This window comes from Periplaneta americana, chromosome 4 (assembly GCF_040183065.1).
Source record: "Periplaneta americana isolate PAMFEO1 chromosome 4, P.americana_PAMFEO1_priV1, whole genome shotgun sequence".
Lineage (NCBI taxonomy): Eukaryota > Metazoa > Arthropoda > Insecta > Blattodea > Blattidae > Periplaneta > Periplaneta americana.
In genome coordinates this window covers 81,504,729-81,519,197 of record NC_091120.1, presented here as the reverse complement: position 1 = coordinate 81,519,197, position 14,469 = coordinate 81,504,729, and the positions used below count along the sequence as shown (strand labels likewise).

The 14,469-nt window shown below is 37.4% G+C and overlaps 1 protein-coding gene and 1 non-coding gene across 6 annotated transcripts in view; both read left to right on the top strand.

The window, feature by feature from the left end:
• The window catches only part of LOC138697986 (protein SERAC1), a 215,130-nt gene that overhangs the window by 124,145 nt on the left and 76,516 nt on the right, over positions 1-14,469 (top strand). The window contains exon 1 of one of the 5 annotated variants that reach the window (XM_069823623.1): positions 7,044-7,133. The exons of the other annotated variants lie outside the window; for them this stretch is intronic. The gene's annotated coding sequence lies outside the window, so the exon portion shown is untranslated. Of the gene's footprint in view, positions 1-7,043; positions 7,134-14,469 lie in introns of those variants that run through there. 5 annotated transcript variants of the gene reach the window in all.
• Positions 1,747-1,818, top strand: TRNAY-GUA (transfer RNA tyrosine (anticodon GUA)). Its single transcript has one exon. It is a non-coding gene; the product is annotated as a tRNA-Tyr (tRNA).

Sequence of the window (14,469 nt, the reverse complement as noted above, 5' to 3'; positions counted from 1 at the left end):
AATTATATATATTGCCATATTATTTGCATTCTCTTGTTAAATTTTGCATATTTTGAAATCCATTTTTCGCATACCAAATCACTAAACCAACTAGTTGTTTAAATGCGCTTGGAATTCAATAAAAATATAGGGTGTTCGAATGAAAGATAGACTAAACCAAATGTGTAAAAATATTTCCTTTAGTTTATCGTTCCAGAACCAGAACCGTGTTGAAGGTTCACGTCCATATTGCGTTCTAAAACGAAGTTGGATTGTCATAAGAGACTTTAACTTAGCTAGCCATAACACGCATACAACCTTGTCCTATCGTGTCGAAATTGATACGCTGGATCACACAACTACGGCGCGAAGCTGTTGCTAACAGTATTTTGGTATATAATAATGTGAATTAGTTATCTTAGTAATGATGTTCCTTTTTCAATTCATTTTGCATGGCGTCAGGTATTATGATGATGATGATGATTATTATTATTATTATTATTATATGAATGTATTATTAATAACATTATCAATCACCGGTGTAGCTCCAACAGTAGCTCGTTTGCCTACTGTTCCCGAGTTGCGCTCGGGAGTGAGTTTGATTCCCTTTTGGGCCGATTACCTGGTTGGATATTTTCTGAGATTTTCCTAACTGTAAGGCGAATGTCAGGTATCTAATTCATGACAAATCGTCGTCCTCGTCTCGCCAAATACGATTTGGCTAACACCAATTCCATCAATGCTGAATAACGGTGTAGTTGATACAGCGTTGTTAAATAACTGACAAAAATAATATGTCTTCATGATTTGGGTCATCTAGCCGCTCTGCCTTCATTCTTGTGTAGGATGACCAGACGTCTTCTTTTGTCCGGACATGTCCTCCTTTTTGGGCCTCTGTCCGGGGTCCGAGCGGATTTAAAAAAAAATCAAGAAATGTCCTCCTTTTCGAAACTTGTAGATATGCTGATATTTTGAAATTATCTGATTTGACGCATTTTTCAAGTAATTTGCCTGTAGGTGGCAGCAGCATCGATGGAATATACTCTTTGCCAACGATCATAACTCTCTTTTCTTACAAAATAATATTAAATTCACATTTTGTGTGATCGTTTTATGTATTTTGATAATAATTATAGTTCCCTTGGCTTTCATATGCAGTTAACTGCAAAATCATTTATATTATTTTTATCATAAATATGCTGTAATAAAATAGAATTGACATAATTTTAAGTATCATATAGGTATATTAAGCCTGAATCTAAATAGATCTTTTCTGTCACCTTTAGTAAATAATTATAGTTCCCTTGACTTTCATATGTAGCTAACTGTAAAATCAATATTACTAAATTTTATCATAATTATTTTGTAATATTAATATACTTTTAAGTATGATATAAGCCTAAATCTATACTGTAAATATTTTATAAGAAAATAGATATTGACATAATTTATAGTATAATATAGGCCTAAGCCTAAGTTGAAGTACATATTTTTATCCTCTTTTTTCGAACAATGTCCTCCTTTTTGAATATATATTATTTTAATGTACCGAAGTACATATGATATTTCCATGCAGATATTTTGCGTCATCATACGACGTCGGATCCCGGCCAACTAGTCACTCATAACGAGTGCACCTCAGCACATGTGTGGACTTCAGTTCTGCGTTCATAGACATCTATGACGTAGTGCAGAGGGCGGCCACTAGAGGGAACACAAGAGTTGGAACTTAAACTGAGACGATTCTGTCCGACGCCGGGATGGGTATCCGGTGTGGCTTAGTGGATAAAGCATCAGCATGTAGAGCTGAAAACCCGGGTTCAAATCCCGGCGCCGGAGAGAATTTTTCTCCGTTCAATTACTCCTCCTTTTTGAAGCTTTGTGTCCTCTTTTCTATCGATGTGAATCTGGTCACTCTATTCTTGTGAGACTGAACGAACATTACACATTTACAAATAAGCCTAATCATATTGTTAACATTACAAAGCCACAGCTAAAGGTTACAATTAATACAATAAAAATAGCTTTTCATATGTGGTTCTCACTAAACTCGCTCAGCTCTGAAAACTTGTCGCGGGTCAGAGGACTCGCAAGGCTTGACGGAAGCTTTCATTTGGTGCACACTTGTACGTAACGTTCAATCCAATTTTATTAACGGTTTTTCGTAGTTTCAGTACGAAATTATGCGTAACGAGGTCCATACGTCTCATTCCTATCATTACACGTACTGTATGTTCTCATCAGTCAAGGTTAATTCCATACATTACCCGAATAATGGACTTTGTGTCTTTTTATGTTTACACTTTACGTCATTTCAATTGCAAGTAGAGGTAAATAAACAAGTAGCTGTGAGTAGAAGGGCTAAAGGTTGACCCTCGAGGCACTTCGGTAAACTCAATAGCAAGTGCAAATAAGTGATTAAGAATAAGACTGCACTTATCCTGATCTGTGACGTGTGAACAAACGGCATTCCCTATTCCCTGCAGTGTCGACGACGACAATGATGATTGTGCATAGTACACCAGATTGAACTCAGGCCGGCCGTGGTCGCTATGAGGAATTGAGCCCGTCTCTTGGCTGTTCATCCACTCCAAGCCCTCCAGAATGAAGCATATTTATGTTTCATTGGAGGGCATAGATGCTTGAATTATATAGTGCTTCCCTTAATTTATTTTTCTTCTCCTCTTTTACTATGTCCCTGTCTTCCTTATCTTAACTCTATGTTATGAGCGTTCCTTACCAGCTCTAGATATTCACAAATAGTGGAACTTTCTCATCAAGTTGTCAACAAGACAGTGCTTGATGCATCGTACGACAAAATACGAAGGAAATTCACTCGTAAACCCTATGGGAGAGAAAAACCACCTACCAATGAGAATAAAACCAGTCTCCTGTGGATTTGCTATCGACTATACCAGTGGTCGTCAGCATGCGCTGAAATGGGTAAAGGGTAAGAAGTGTCTCGGAATATGCACCGTCGTACAGAAGGGAGAGAGAGCAAGCATACCCGCCAGCAGCCACGGATGCACGATAATGTAATGTCTTATCCAGGGGTAAGAGACGCTAGCCCAAGGGTGCACTGTGCTGATGACCTCTGGACTATATCATTAATTCATTACCTAATCCTAAAATAATGGCTAATAGAGTTAGATTGATTCGGTTTACAGGAACCACGTTAACTCTGTCAGTAGAGCGATGGACCACAGACCTAAGAACTGGTGTAGACGGGATTTTTCATCGGGTTTACCCAGGAGTTAAAGACGATCGGGGGTGTAGTGTCGACAACACCTCATCTAGTGCCAATGTGTTCACAGTTTTGTATGACTTGTTCCAATATATTACTAATTTCAGTTTGACTTATTCCTGAATGTCTTCTTAATAGCATTACAGTGGTTACAGAATATCTCCGAGCCTGACGACCGTTATGATAATTACTTCAATTCCTAGAAGTGGACTTGCGAGAGGAAGAGACGTGTATGGAGATATTATCTGTATAAAAGTAAATCCTTCACATTGCTGAAATTAAAAACATCTGCTCACTGTCACTATCAGACTCAATTACTTCACTGTAATATAGAAGTGGCATAGATAGCGGTGAGTAGTCGATGTTTTCAATTTTAACATACACGCACAACAATCCGAACTACAGCTTTACTTCTCCTTATCTCGCCCTCCTTTCTCTGTGGCGTAGACCAGGCTCGGAGATATTTTGCGTCCCCTGTATTTTATATGTCCCCAGCGATTTTTACCCAGGGACTAAGGTTCGAATCCTGCATAGAATAGAGATGTGTCCGTGTGATATCCTGTGCTATAAATTTTCTCTGCAAACATCCGTCTTAGGCTTGGCTATACAATGAGAACTAGATCCTGCTAACGAGTATTGTGTTAAGGAATAGGTCACGAAGTTTGTTGTGGTATGTTGGTCATTAGGCCTGAAAGATAACCATGACAATCCGGATGTACTGCCAGCTCTCCCATTAGCACACACATTGTATGGAGAACTCGGCTGACTGAACAAAAATAAAGATTGTTATGGTAACCGGATGCATAGCGTAATATGATCCTTGGATTATACCTCTCGATAAAGTGAAAATAAGTCAACCATTTTGGTAACACACTCCAGCAGGTTGTGGTTTGCATGTTACGGAGTAGGTTTGACGCTGCTTGAAAACCACAGTCCTGGGTTCGAATGCTGCCTAGGACATGATTCGTCCGTTCTCACACTGTTTCCTTATATGAATATCCGGTGTCTTGCTGATTGACTTTTATTTCATCTCCACTATATGTCCAACTAATTTCAAATTAAAAAGTCGAAGTACATGTTATGGTAAATTTCGTTTGGAATTCGTAAACCTTTGACGAATGAAAGGACTTTATCTCACCTTCTTTCACAGTAATATTTTTACTCACGTAATACAACTGTTCAAATTTTTCTATCTGTTCTCGTCTCCCTTTTTACCACTTTCTCTTTAGAAGAGTCTCAGTAAACATTCACGGTGTTTCTGTTGTCCGAGCAGCGCAGCGGCAGGTCCCCCCTCCATCCCCTCCCCTGCTCTCGCCACTGTTTGCATCCGCGAACTCACGCTGCATCTACGGATTAAAACTTAATCATACTACTGTTATATTAATAACATTCGGTACTCACCCTCTTCACAGTAGCTGCTGGAAGTGTTGTCTATCTTGTGTGATACATAATTCACATCATATCATTCACATAACCTGTTTCATTAAACCTATTTACTAAATTTAGTATTGTTTTTCTACATGGAACTGGGCAACCAGCAAATTTACTTCCAAAGTTTCCTTTGTCCACAGATTTTAATTTTCCATATGTACACTTTCAAAATGTTCACACACTGAATATGTAACCATTGCAAAACATAACGTAATAAACGACACTTATTTTTATTGATATGTATTATGTTGCAGCAAAAAATTTATTTGCAGAAATACAAGCTTTCAGCATTGCTGATATCGAAAAGGTGGTTTTGGCATTCTGTATGTCTGTGTACAATCATTTTTCTTTGACTATTGTTATGACTTTGCTTAGACTCAGTATCAACGAGTCAATTTATTCCAGAAATTATACACATGAAATATAATAAAATTTAATAATGTTTCAATAAAGTTATGAGTATTTATTTCAAATAAAAAAACATAATGTCGTTCCAGTCTGAAACAGCTAATGAGTTTCTTCTTATTTTTTGTATTACGCAGAATAAATTGAAAAATAAGACCGATTACTTTATGTCCAGGAAAACCGCTTAGATAAATTAATTATTGTTGTGTACCGGTACACAGAATTGTTTACCCTTTCCATTGTGAATTCATTCTGACTTCAATTCTGGAAGTGAAAACACTGAAGGGCGCAGGTATGACGGGAAACAGGGTAGAGCGGGCTTACTGTTAAGTATTATTATACCTTAAAGTCATTTTTTACACGTAAGTAAGCTACGAGGTCCGTCCAGGAAGTAAGTTTCCCTGTGGCCGTTTAGAGAAAACACAATTTCATGGAAAGATTTATTGGAACAGATACAGCAATTATTGAGCTATTTTTCAACATATTCCCTACCGGAATTGAGACATTTGTCATATCATGCGATCAACTTTTGTATCCTTGTGTCGTATCAAAGTAACAGTATAAAAATATGTTATGTAAATTTGTGAAGAATTAATTACATATATTTACTTAGCCGTACATTTTGTAAATAAAGTCAATTTTTTATGAGAAAATATGTCATTCCTGACTATTTTCTTACTTCGTTCAGCTCAAATGGTTTTTCGTATATGAAGATTTCGTTGGAGAGTAAGACTAGGTTCTTCAAACTTGGGTGGAGAGAAAATATTTTTCTCTTCTTCATTCCTTGTTTCTTGTTTTGTTTTCTGCATTTCTCCCCTTTACTTATTCTTTCTACTTTTCATTTTCTGCTTATTCTATTTCTTCTTCTCTTCGTTTCTTTGTCCCTTACTTCCATTCTGCTCTTTATTGTGCTTCTTTCAATTTTTATTTTCTCTTCTTTCTCATTATTCTGCTTTTTCCTACTCCGCTTTTCTTAATTTCCTGTTTCTTCTCTCTTTATACGGTATATTTTTCTTCTTCGTTTCCGTAAACTTCTTTTACTTGTAGCTATAGGCCTAATGAAAATAATAGCAAATATTTTTCAGTGTCCATTTATAATTTCAAATAAAATATCTTTAAATACAGGTAATGAATTGTCAAAATGCATATGCCTACACAATTTTTTTCTAGAATACACAGTATCTAATTGAAAGCACCGTTTGCTCAATGGCTAGACCGTTGACTTTCACTTCCGGAAATTTGACATCAACACAGATAAAGCAGTGCCGAATTTTTAATCAAAGACTACATTGTATCAAATATTACAGCATTCTCGCTTCTCCTGCTGTCGGCCTGTCATTTCTTCATAATCCATTAAGGGCCATTAGTCCAGTGGTCGTCAGCACTCGCTGAAATGGTTAGAGTGCATGGAGGGTAAGGAACTCCTCTCCGTCGTGCACAAGGGATAGAGAGACAGCATACCCGCCAGCAGCGACGATTGCACGCTACGGCTATGTCTTGTCCGCGGGTAACAGACTCTAGCCCGAGCGTGCAGTGTTTTGATGACCGCTGCATTAGTCCATTATGTATACCATTCCTGAAAGCATTGGAATATCATCTTTTCTGCGCTGTCGTTAGGAAGGATTCCAATTATTGCATAGTGCGCTCTGTTAATTTTATGCCGACATCTGAACAAAGCTGACCATTTGTTTTTATCTTGAAAATAATAAGATTCAGACATGTAGTTTGTCTTTTTAATGTTCATTAGAGGTGCAAAGTCTAAACTTTTTGCGAAAGATTTGAGTTTTCTGCTCCTAACACTTTCTTCAAATCGATCGTAACTAATAAAATCCGCGAGTGTACGATGATGTAACTTATCTACAGTTATTGGGCTCTGCATAAGCTAAAAATATAGTGACTGCTATCTTCTTGACCTGTAGATAAAGTCGTTATGTTAGAATTATATCTAAATAGGTTGTTAGAGATTAGGCCATTCCCGTTTCTGAAGGGCTCGGCACACAGTATTAAGAAACAGTTATTATGATGTGTAAAGAACTGAGTGTAGATATATAATTGGAGAATTATAAGTACAGAGGTAAGTTCAGTCATTTATCATTGATCGTCATCACCACCCTGACCACTGTCATCAGATCACCAATTTAGTCATCTTCATAGTCGTCGTTCTTGCCATTACCTCCACCATTGCTATATCATTGTTATCGTTCTCACCACCACTCACTATCGCATCACCATAATGATCATCTATTACCATCGTCCGTTATCATCATTTTCATCACCATCATCATTCTCATTGCCACTATCATAGTCGCTGTTGTCATTATCATTTTCGGTACCACCACTGGCACTGTTGTCATTACTAGGCCTACTACTTGCATTGCCATCATTATTATCATCATCGTCACAGCCATTGTCATCATCGTTACCGCCATTGCCAGCACAGGTTTAAAATGACTGCTTCCGGCGTCACTTTCCGATGCGAAGTTAGTGATGCACCCCATTGTCATTTTATGTTATGCCACACTCACTAGGTCTATGTATAGTGCACTTCTATATAGCATAGCCTATGACAGAAATCTGTGAAGAGAGCACAAGTTCTTGGCCGCTTTAAGAATGACAGCTTCCGGCGTTACTTCCCGATGCGAAGTTAGCGATGTAGATAGGTTTGTAATCTGTGATCATATCGTCGTCTCCGCCACTGCCGTATAGTCCCCGTCGCCGCCACTGTCGTACCATCGTCGTCGCCGCCACTCCCGTATCATCCCCGTCGCCGCCACTGTCGTACCACGTCATCGTCGTCGCCACCACTGCTGTACCATCCCCACTGTCGCATCATCGTCGCCGCCACTGCCGTATCATCCCCGTCGCCTCCACTGTCGTACCATCGTCGTCGCCGCCACTCCCGTATCATCCCCGTCGCCGCCACTGTCGTACCACATCATCGTCGTCGCCACCACTGCTGTACCATCTCCACTGTCGCATCATCGTCGCCGCCACTGCCGTATCATCCCCGTTGCCTCCACTGTCGTACCATCGTCGCCATCACTGTCGTGTTATCGTCGTTGCCGCTAGTGTCGTATCATCGTCACCGCCAATACCTATCATAGTCGTCACCGACACTGCCACATGACCGTCGTCACCGACACTGCCACATGATCGTCGTCACCGACACTGCCACATGATCGTCGTCACCGACACTGCCACATGATCTTCGTCACCGACACTGCCACATGATCTTCGTCACCGACACTGCCACATGATCTTCGTCACTGACACTGCCACATGACCGTCGTCACCGATATTGCCACATGACCGTCGTCACCGACACTGCCACATGACCGTCGTCACCGACACTGCCATATACCGTCGTCACCGTCATTATTATATGATCGTCGACATCGTCGTCACCGGCACAGCCACAACGTCGTCACTGTCATTGCCATATGACAGTCACGTCAGTGCTGTATGATCGTCGTCACCACCATTGCCATATTGATCGTCGTCACCGCCTTCAACATTACATCATTCCATCTTCTCTGAGATCTTCAAAATGCTTGATATAAATTGTTATAATCGAACTAGGATTACGTAATTTATGAATCTAGATACTATAACTGCACGCAACCTCGTGACTTTGAACTCCATGTTGTCTAAGCTACTGGTTGAAAAAAGAATAAATATACGTCATGTTAAATGAAGTCCGTAAAGCTAATATTATTGATCTACTCATGTAAACATAAACACACTAATCTTAAGTTTCTTTCCAATTACTTATACAAAGCTGTGAATTCAGGGTAATAAAGGACACCACAAAATTTTTTCCCTTACAAATAATTTTTCAGCAGCAATGAAATAATGCTTTACGTGGGGCTATTTGAGTAAAAGGAAAAATATACTTACGTTTAGTAATTTTTGGGTATAACAGTAATTATGATGAAACGGTGCTGTCTGATTCTTATTCGTATGTTATAATACAAATACTACAATTCGGTATCGGACCTTTGCCAAAATCTATACGTGGACTCTTTCGCCATCTGAATTATTAATGGAGACATAAAAGTGTTTATACGATGTGTGATTTGAATGCGAGGCATAACATAAACAGCGGACAAACATCTATGCGCGTGATGATATTCAAATTCACGATCTTGATTTTCATTCGATATTAAAACTCCGCATAGTAGTTGTATAGACTACTCTACGTCTGGCATGTAAAAACATATTTTTTTATACTAATGGTGGGTACTTAGCTGTTCGTCATTCACCCATATCAAGCCAGTTGTATAGACCAATTTACCGAGAGTCGTTAGACCGAGGGTGCGCCATAGGAAGCTGGTCTGCGCTACACACGCGATGAGATGAAATAATGATAGAGATTTGTTGGGATGCCACAGGAGAATCGGAGCTCCCAGACAAAAATCCTATGTTACCTTAGCCACAGGCTTGTCCAACACAAGTCATAAATCGTGGATACGCCGAAGATCGCACCCGGATCCACAGGAATAAGTCCAGCGCTCTAGCCACTAGACCACCGTGGCGGCTGGAAATTCAGAGCAGGGCTTGCTGTTTTGTTCCTAAATATAGTTTAAGTGCAAATATTTATTTTCAAAACACATTTATAAATAACACTAACTGAATCACAGTCAGAGTTAGGAACAAGGTTAAATAATTTCATATTGATAATATATCCAGGCCTAGGTAATTTTAATTTTAATAAATTCAAGAATAAAATTAAGCAAATTGTTTAATATTCATGTTCCGCCTGTTTTCTTCTCTTTCTTAATATCATGTTTATTCATTCAAACTTATACTCTGTCCTTGATTTGATTCTCTTTTTTTATCTTAGTAATTCCTATTTTGTAATCACTTCACTAAATTTTGTAATTTTATTGAATTATTGTATATTGTATTTTAGTACAATTTTTTTAAGGGACACGAGCTTACTCAGACGGGTGTACGCTGTGTTATTCTGTCTATTCATTTTGTGTAATACTATATTCCGGATCAGCTTACTTAATAGAACCCTAAAAGAGTGAAACCTAACCATTTTTCGCCCTTTACTACATACGCTAGTGAATTATGGTGTTTTTGTAGTTTGAAGGTTGAATTTTCTTTTGCCAACTTCGTTTCGAATTTCGGTACTGAGAAATACTACAACTGGTAGTGATTTTCTAACTGTTATGTTGGCAGCAGCAACAGCCGTTGACAGTAGTGGAATTTAATAAAATTAAATTTTTTCTAAATTTCTGAGCCGATTGCTGGAATCATTTCTCGTGATCAAACAAAATACATTTTTAGGTTATGTCTAGTGAATCGTAAACTGTTTAGTCAAATGAATGAATTTCATGTGTGAGACAAAATACATTTTAATATTACACCTTATTCATCTGCTAATTACCAACTTAATGTTTCAGAGGTTCAGGAGGAAAATATAGGCCTACTATTTCACAAATTATTAAACCATTTAGAAAAACACCTTCCCAACATAAAGGCGAGATGTGGTAAATAAATAAATAAATAAGCAAGACATCGTTATTGTTAACACATTATTATTATTATTATTATTATTATTATTATTATTATTATTATTATTATTATTATTATTATTATTATATTCAGAGAAACACAAAATTACTGCATGTATACCATTTGGCTCTGTATGGAAGAAAGGCACTTCAAAATAAATTTGCCAGAACTATTGAACACAGACCTGGGCACAGATTGTTAAAACGTGACAACTTTTTGTTGGAACGCGAGCTTCGACTGCAGCTAGTGGGTGAATCATATTCCCCTTTGCTTTGTTACGAAACCAGTCGCACCTCCTCACATCATTACAGCTAATAACACAAACGCCGGCAGGTCATTTCCCTTTACTGCGGTGCTTTATAACGCTGTAATAATAATAATAATAATAATAATAATAATAATAATAATATTTAAGTAATAATAATAATATTTAAGTAATAATAATAATATTTAAGTAATAATAATAATAATAACAATAATGTAATTAGAATTCTATTAGTATCGCAGAAATATGCAGGCATAGACTATACTACGAGTTAAAAGTTAAGAAATATGACTGTAAAGTTAAAAAACATGATTATTCTTTTATGCTCGACCATGCCGAAATGTAGTAATTATACACCTGGTAGTAGCCCTTTAATGCACCTCATTAAAGTACACCTATTCATTATAATTCAGTTGTTCAGCCAATGAGAAATCTCCATGGTACTGATTGTACCATTATAAAACCGCAAGTATCGATTATTCTCGGATATGCAATCGAAAGACAATTAGCGAAAAGTCACGGAGGCTGGAAATCCAATACTGTCGCAGAAGGTTATGTTCTGTTACTATAATAATTAGCGTTAATTGTAAATAATATTCAAATAAATTCAATTTGTCATCTCGTTTTTCAATGTCTAATTTAATTTCAATGTTATATCAATATTAATATTTAGTTTACTCTCTAGATTATATCAAGGTCAATGTGGACATCTGTTCCTCGGAAAAAATCAATACTTTCGCGTCTGCGCACATCTCACAATTTACGAGCTATGCACAAGGTCACTTCCGCTCTTCAGTCACATAAGAATAAAATCAATACTTCTGAATAATTTCAAGTTAGAAATATGGTCGAGCATAAAAAGTCGTATGAAACTTGACTATAATGGTGATTGATGCTCGTATGAAAATTATGAAACTCGCTTGCGCTCGTTTCATAAACATACTCGCGACTTAATTACTACCATTATAGGCTCGTGTCCACACCTGTGGAGTAACGGTCAGCGCGTCTGGCTGCGAAACCAGGTGGCCCGGGTTCGAATCCCGGTCGGGGCAAGTTACCTGGTTGAGGTTTTTTCCGGGGTTTTCCCTCAACCCAATACGAGCAAATGCTGGGTAACTTTCGGTGCTGGACCCCGGACTCATTTCACCGGCATTATCACTTTCATATCATTCAGACGCTAAATAACCTAATGTTGATACAGCGTCGTAAAATAACCCAATAAAATAAAATAAAAAAATTATAGGCTCGTTGCGTAATGTACTATTAATTCACATTTACGAAATGATATTATGTTGAATTCGACTTGTGGGGTTTTAAATCAAACAAGCCCATGGTATATTTATATTAAAATTCTAACGATTTAAGATTCAAAACTGCACAAAGGAAACCAATACGTAGATCAAAGTCGAATGCAGTAGTCTATTCTCTGTTCGCGTGACGCATGACTAGTAGGCTTCTGATTTATAAAAGAAACGTCGACAGAATTCAGGTTCAAACAGAACATTAATCATTCGTTTGTTCCAGAGTGTATACCTAATCATTTGTTTTCATTCTTCTTCTTCTTCTTCTTCTTCTTCTTCTTCTTCTTCTTCTTCCATCCCTTATGCTGTCAAGCGTCGGGGTAACCTCGGTCTATCCATCTGTGCCACTCCTGTCTATTACTACTCAATGTCTTCATTTCTCCCATTGTCTTCCCACGTTTATATTCCATGTTCTAGATCTCGCTTCCTTTTTCCATTGCGGTCGTCATACAGATCCGTCCAGTCCGAGACTACGTTTAAATCTCTGAATCATTTTTACCTCCACATGGGTGATTAGCCCAGTGTGAAGTGGTTTGATGAGTAACCTTCCCATTGCCTCCATGTTTATATCCCCTGAAGGCAGGGTGACCCAGTTATACCCCCAGGCACTGGGTGTCCATTTTAGTCGTCTCTTACGACACGCATGGACTACGTTGGGACCATTCTTTAACTCCGGTCACCACATGGGGTCATTTGTTTTCATTGCATGTTAAAATGACAACTTTCAGCGTATCAGTAGTTTTTATAACTGTTGCTTTAGCTTTATACCGATAAAAGATGCAGTTTGTATCCTAATGATGAAAAATTTAACTCTTCTCATTGTATAGAAATTACAGCAAGACATTTCACAGCTGACAGTAACAAATTCAGATTCAAGTATTCCCGATGTGCCGTGATGATCATAGAACATGGGGAGTCTCGCCATTCATTTTTCTAGTACAGGGTTTGGAAAGGTAGATTCCTCATAATAATGTTAAAAACAAACATGAGAAGAAATTTGAGTATTTACGCAGATATGAGAGCTCTTAACATTGGATGATATGAATTGCAGGTGAAAGTGAAACAAGCCCAAACACACTTTGACCAATGATATGGGTCCATTACACTATTTTAAAATTGTAATGTGGGCGAAAATTAGCCAGTCAATTTTAACTGAAGTTCTCTCATTCAGGAACAGGGTTATTTTATGTGACGACACTGTACCTCAACTTTATTTTGTTCGGAAGAAAGTCATGTTATAGGTTTACATCGTCCTTCACAGGGTATGAACCAACGAACCTCGAAATTAAGGACGAGCATAGTAACTCTAGAACACAGAGCACGACTAATACTGACTATGAATGGAAGATAAAGCTGCACATTTTTGTTGGGAATCGAACATGTGCTCGCTTGACATACAGAATGATTCGCTACAAAAACTTTCTTAATTTCAGTACCGATCGCAATTTCATATAGTGCAAAATGAAAATATATATATATATATATATATATATATATATATATATATATATATATATATAATTTTCAATTTATCGTTACGATGTGTTTTATATTCTTAGACCCTACTAAAAGGTATTTGTTTTGTATGCCAGGTGAATGGAAACGATTTATCGTTAAGATACTTCTATGTTATTAGACCCTACAAGAAGATATGAACTGTTTTGCATATCTGGCGAAAGGGGACTAAAGAGGATTTTTTGAGAGATAAATCAGGGCAGTGAGTTGAATATGAATGTCTAAGGTCATTATGGTCATTCATGAAGGTTCTTGAGATATTCATACAAATAAAAGCGAACAGACTGTAATATTGCAACACGTGTTCACGTAATTGAGCTGTTGAGCCGCAAAATTATGTACGTAACCTCACGAAAACTTCAGTAGAGTTCTGACGCTTGATCTGTGCGTTCTGAGTCCGTTATTGTGCGAGGCAGGAGTATGAAAATCAGTGCTGGAAAACTGTGCGCATGCGTAGAACACTCGTACACTTATTGCATTTCCAGAAACATCAGTTGTTCAAATAATTTTAAAAAATACAATACATAATTTTATATTTTAAGTATATATACAGTAATCAAACGTTTTGTATGAAACAAATGATACTAAATAAATAACTGAATAGGATACCAACCTTTCAGAAAAAATGTTGTCGATGATGTCACATTCTGTACAATAACGGTTGAAATTTCTTTTTGTAAAATTTTCGTTTAAAAATATTAATTTGACTTGTCCGAGCATTTTTTAAAAAATCAATTAATTTTAGTTTTATTTGCATTATTCCTTACTTATGAAAAACTCTGTATATTTACCCTATATTAAAATAA